The sequence below is a fragment of the Hordeum vulgare genome, chromosome 3H, assembly GCF_904849725.1.
Source record: "Hordeum vulgare subsp. vulgare chromosome 3H, MorexV3_pseudomolecules_assembly, whole genome shotgun sequence".
NCBI lineage: Eukaryota > Viridiplantae > Streptophyta > Magnoliopsida > Poales > Poaceae > Hordeum > Hordeum vulgare.
In genome coordinates this window covers 616,959,271-616,965,767 of record NC_058520.1, presented here as the reverse complement: position 1 = coordinate 616,965,767, position 6,497 = coordinate 616,959,271, and the positions used below count along the sequence as shown (strand labels likewise).

At 39.8% G+C, this 6,497-nt stretch overlaps 1 long non-coding RNA gene across 1 annotated transcript; it reads left to right on the top strand.

Moving 5' to 3' along the window:
- LOC123441188 lies at positions 1-556 on the top strand. Its single transcript, XR_006630426.1, has 2 exons — positions 1-146; positions 266-556. It is a non-coding gene; the product is annotated as an uncharacterized LOC123441188 (long non-coding RNA).
- Positions 557-6,497: the final 5,941 nt, after the last annotated feature.

Genomic DNA, 6,497 nt, shown 5'->3' with positions numbered 1-6,497 from the left:
TAGTCCCATAGCCAAATAAAAATAGACAAAGGGAACAAGTATTTTCCTTGCTAGTTCAAAGAGAGATACCCTTGGGATGGACAGTCGGCCTGTTATTGTTTGCTTCCTCATGGTGCTAGCACTATTGGCAAATCCTACTTCTTCAGGTGTCTTTGTCAAACAAGTCTACTCTCAGTTATTGGGTGTTTGCGGCTAATCTTCTAAGCTAATGTTTGTGGGCGTGCGTGCATGCGTGCGTGTGTGCGTGTTCTTGGTGTTTTTGTAGAGAATTGCATGGTGGTTGACGACAGATCCACTGGCGGGGATATTTTTTGCACCAAGCCGATCTGCAAGTTGACGTGCACATTTGAGGCACGTGATAGGAAAGGCAAGCTCAAGGACTACCACTGTGAGAAGAAGAATATCTACACCTCTTACTGCTTTTGTACCGTTTGCTTCGATTGACCAACGTCCTAGAAAATGAAATACTTCTTATGTACTATTTGCTTGAAGAAGGATCAAAATATGTATAACCTCATGTTGAGGATGGAATAAAACAAATTAATTACTTTGTTAATGAGTTTTGTTCAGATGCTGATTTTTTGGAGATGAAACCGAAGAACAATTGTTCTATGGTATTTTCATTAATATATTAAAAAGTACAAAGACAAAAGTGTTCCAACAATATCACCCAATCCCAGCTTTGGGAAACATAAAGCTAAACAATTACAAGTTGTGTTCTATCCAAACAGTGAGCTGTTCTGCCTTTGCTTTCTTAGCTTTGAGAGTGATGTTATGTAGCCCACTTTCAGGTAGTGTTGCTAGAATGTGATATGTGGTGCTGACGTTCTGAAGATCTTTCTGATGTTATGAAGCCACAAAAATATCTAGTGTCCGAGTCTACAGGATGTGCCCCATATGAGTTTGAAAATGTTGGGTGCATAGCATGGACCAATGATGGCTTTATACATCGTCATCGTTGAATATCTAAGAGAGGCCCAAGTATAAATCCAACAGTACTGATTGTTCATAGTATCTTTATGGGTGATGAGGTTTTGGATTTCAATGAATTGGAAATTTGATTCCTGGGATAATGGCCTGTGAAATATTAGGCTGAGGTCAGAGAGCTCATGTACCTTTGCAAGTGTGCTCTCTTTGGTAATACCAAATGAGTATAATTCAGGATATTTAGTTTGAAAAGTCTGATCCAGCCATTTGTCTTGCCAAAAGAGAACAATGTTTCCTATGCGAGGAGAACATTTAGCCTGTTGCTTGAAGACTGCCATAAGTTTGAGGATTGCTTTCCACCAAAAAGAACCAAACTTTTTATCTCCTGGTAGATTGTCTTGATAATGTGTTTCCCAAATGATGTTCACCCATGGTATAGGTTCTTTGTTGAAGACCTTGTGAAGGAATTTCATGAGCAGTGCTTGTTGTGGTAACGGATATTATGAATGCTCAAACCACCATGGGATTTAGGTTGGCACGCTTTATTCCATGATATCAGAGTTGCTCCTCTTTCATGTGTTCCATACTTTCTCAAGATGCTGATTTTCGATTGTTCGCGTAGTTCTCGTTGGGAGTTATTGTTACGAATATACCTGTATTTTTATAGACCAATAAAAATTAAATGATTATCGAGTTGAACCTTATTTGATTGTCAAGAACCTCGTGCTTTATAGTTAGGCAACTCTTGCCGACATATATATAGGATTTTAGTTTAAGGGGTTGTACATTAGTTAAGCATGTCACCTTAATACACTCGAGGCAATCGTCACAAAATTGACCAATTTTTAAAGGGAATTTAAAACTATGATATAAATCAAAGCATACTCTACATTGATCTAAAAGAAGTGTACTCTTCATCGATCATTTTGTATAGATCAAAGAATATTTAACTTATGGCACAAAGAGCTCTAAGACCACCATGTCATCCAGCCCTTGCACTTGTTTGTTCAGGTTAAAATGCCAGCAACGCAATCTATCCAAAATGAGAACATACAATGGCAGGGTGCAATGAGATATTATTCATAATAGAATCCATGTATGGATGACTATTCTCATCATACCACGCCTCGTGAAGGCAAGCACCAAGCAGCAATACAATACTCACCTTGGCAAGCACCAAGCAGCAATACAATACTCATGGAAGAACAAATAGGTATCTAGCACTGAATGTTTTTTCACTCATATATCTTTAACAAAGCTGATTAGACACATGGAACACATAATGATATTGCTAGGTCACGTAGCATAAATTCAAAATTTTTCCTACGCATGTTCAGATCTTCCTATGGAGAGACCAGCAACGAGAGAGGGGTAAGAGCATCTTCGTACCTTTGAAGATCGCTAAGCGGAAGCGTTGCTAGAACGCGGTTGATGGAGTCGTACTCGCAGCGATTCCGATCTAGTGCCGAACAACGGCACCTCCGCGTTCAACACACGTGCAGCCCGGTGACGTCTCCCGCACCTTGATCCAGCAAGGAGGAGGGAGAGGTTGGGGAAGAAGACCAGCAACACGACGGCGTGGTGTTGGTGGAGAGACGAGGTCTCCCGGCAGGGCTTCGCCAAGCGCCGGCAGAGAGGAGGAGGAAGAAGTGCAGGGCTGCGCCGAGGGAGAGGGAAAACCGTGTCCTCCAAAGGCCAAAAGTGCCCACTATATATAGGGGAAGGGGAGAGGGGGTGCCACCCCTAGGGTTCCCACCCTAGGGGGTGCGGCAGCCCTCCCAGATGGGGTTTGTGGCGGCCAGATGGGGAGGAGGGGGTGGCGCACCCACTGGTGGGCCTTAGGCCCACCTGGCCTAGGGTTTGCCCCCCCTTTTTCTTTCCCCTGCGCCATGGGCTGAGTGGGGAGGCGCACCAGCCCAACTAGGGGCTGGTTCCCACCCCCACTTAGCCCATCTTACCTCTTGGGGTCGCAGCCCCCCTTCGGTGGTCCCCCGGGACCACCTCTGGTGGTCCCGGTGGTCCCGGTACGTTACCGGTGATGCCCGAAACACTTCCGGTGTCCGAAACCATCCGTCCTATATATCAATCTTTACCTCCGGACCATTCCGGAGCTCCTCGTGACGTCCAGGATATCATCCGGGACTCCGAACAAATTTCGGTAATCTCGTATAACAATTCCCTATAACCCTAGCGTCATCGAACCTTAAGTGTGTAGACCCTACGGGTTCGGGAGACAGGCAGACATGACCGAGACACCTCTCTGGCCAATAACCATCAGCGGGGTCTGGATACCCATGGTGGCTCCCACTAGCTCCACGATGATCTCATCGGATGAACCACGATGTCAAGGATTCAATCAATCCCGTATACGATTCCCTTTGTCTGTCGGTATAGAACTTGCCCGAGATTCGATCGTCGGTATACCTATACCTTGTTCAATCTCGTTACCGGTAAGTCTCTTTACTCGTTCCGTAGCACGTCATCGTGTGACTAACTACTTAGTCACATTGAGCTCATGATGATGTTCTACCGAGTGGGCCCAGAGATACCTCTCCGTCACACGGAGTGACAAATCCCGATCTCGATTCGTGCCAACCCAACAGACACTTTCCGAGGTACCCGTAGTGCACCTTTATAGTCACCCAGTTACGTTGTGACGTTTGATACACCCAAAGCACTCCTACGGTATCCGGGAGTTGCACAATCTCACGGTCGAAGGAAAAGCTACTTGACATTAGAAAAGCATTAGCATACGAACAATACGATCTAGTGCTAGGCTTAGGATTGGGTCTTGTCCACCACATCATTCTCCCAATGATGTGATCCCGTTATCAATGACATCCAATGTCCATGATCAGGAAACCATGATCATCTATTGACTAATGAGCTAGCTAACTAGAGGCTTGCTAGGGACACATTGTGATCTATTCATTCACACATGTATTACTGTTTCCTGTTAATACAATTATAGCATGAACGATAGACGATTATCATGAACAAGGAAATACGATAATAACCATTTTATTATTGCCTCTAGGGCATATTTCCAACAGATATCACCTAACAAAAACATATTAGTACAAAATAATTGAGGAGCGAGAAATAAGTGAATCATAATACACAAGATAGTGAGGTGATTTACATCATGCGTGGAGTGGTGAATACATAAAACACAATCATGAATAAAAATATAACCTTATTGCTAATGTAAAAGCGGATAGATCTGCATTATTGTCTAATATTGTCATTAGAAGGAGCAAGTTTATTTTAAACAGATACGAAGTACCGTTCTGTCAGCTTGGAGCTCTCGAGGTGATCTCTAGGAGCACAATGGCAATTAATGGTCAAGTCATACATATTTTCTTTTTCAATTTTGATTTCTAGCAGCAAGAAACAAAACACAAGCAATTACCCGGACCTCCTATTTGACGCATAACGCCTTGGAAGGACAACGAGCAAGAACCCCCAGCTCCCCCTATGCCCTTTTGGGCCGGCCCAAACATATTAATTCCTTTTTATTGTCTTCTTGTTTTTTTCTTATTAAAAATAATTCAGGATTTCAAAAAGTTCCTAATTTGAAAATAATATTCAAAAGTCAAAGAATGGTTAAGAATTAAAAAAATATTCAAAAATTCATACAAATTTTCGAATTTAAAAACAGTTCATGATTTAAAAACAAATCACATATTCAAATCATTGTTCATGATTTTAAAACAAATGTTTGGGAATTTAGAAATTGATCATGAGTCATGAATTAAACAGTGTTTAAGAAATAAAAAAAAATGTTTTCAAATTCTAGAAAAATGAGCATGAATTTTTCAAATATGTTCACACAAAATTTAAACATGTTGTCCACGTCAAAAATTGTTCCCAGATTTCATAAAAATCATCGCTTCAATAATGTTTACTGATTCAATAACTGTTTATGAATTCAAAAAATATGCCTGTATTTCAAAAATTGTTCATCAAGTCAGAAAAATATTCATTAATTTCAAAAATTGTTCACTAATACAGAAATGTGTTCATGATTTTCAAAGAAATCATAATTTAAAAAATGTTGACGAATTTGCAACACAAATTCAAAATATGTTCAAGATTTGAAAAAAATCTTCGCAAATCTGTAAGAATTTTTCATGATTTCTCCAAAAAAATGTTCATGAATACAAAAAATGTGCATAACTACAATTTGTTTTTAAGTAATTTTAACACGAATTCAAAAGGAATTCATGATTTAGCAAATGTGCACAAATTTGTAAAATAGTGTTCATGAATTCAAAAAATATTCTTCATTTCTAAATCAATGTTTGTTAATTAAAACATTGTTCTTCAATTTGTAACTATAATTGGAAAAATGCTTATGGTTTAAAGAATGTTCACCAATTTGTTAAAAATGTTCATGATTTCAAATTATGTTCGTGAATTCAATGCATGCTCATAGTTTTAGAAAATGTTCACGAGCTGGAAATATTTTTGCAAAATGATAAATAAAAAGAAAAAACATAAAATGACAATAGAGAAGAGAAAAACAAAAGGAAGTATGGAAAAGAAAGAAAAAGAAAATGAAAAATGAAAAAGGAGAGAAAAACCAAAAACAACAACAACCATATAAAAGCTGGTGTGAGCCGTTTCCATGCAACTAGAGGAATGGTTAGGTCCATGAATTGGGAGTTGTTTGCCGCATCGATACCAAAGCTTTCCTTGGTTCCTAGGATGTGGTGTTTTCTCAAATCGTTGAGCCGGCGACTAAGAAAGCTCTGCCATGCAAGAAAGCACATGCGTTAGTCGCTTATCTTTTTGTTCGAAGGTTATTTGTTGTTGATTGTTTGTCAGATGTGAAAGATAGCGAAGAAGTCCAGGGGCTGACTGCGGATCCAATGTTTGTAAGATCAATGCCACAAGGTATAAATTTGAAGTATGTATGTTTAATCATCAACAAAGCAGCAGAAATTTTGAAGCTCATTTTCTTGTTAAGCTCTCTCTCTCTCCCCCTCCCTCCCTCCCTCTCTCTCTCTCTCTCTCTATATATATATATATATATATATATATATATATGATGCCATGTGTGGCTTGGTCCTTCCCATGACCTTATAATGATCCCTATGAACATTCCAAATGAATAAGTAAAGAGAGTTTCCCAAAAAAGCATAGATGCAAAAAAAAGAGAAAAAAGAAAAATCTATGAGTCCATTTCGATATACTTAATTATTTTTACTGGATCTTGGGCATTGTTTAAGCACATGTCATTGATAATGCACTCCCCCCTTTTCAAATTAGGGGTCATGATTTGAACTAAAATGGCAACATTTATTTTGGAAGGGAGGGAGTGATTTGTAGTAGTGCATGCTTCCTTTTTATGTTAGTTCGGTTGATTTGAAAGCCATATCGGTGGACCATGGCCTATCCTCCGCTTTCTTAAACTCCCATGTGTTTGTTCTATTTTGGGTCACCAGATGGTGCATTTCCCCTTTATATTCTTTGACGGCTAACTTGTGATGCTCTTCTTTCGACCTCTTGACGGTTTAAGCGGGTCAGTTTGGGTTTTCTTTGTTAGACTCCTCCCGCTGGTGATG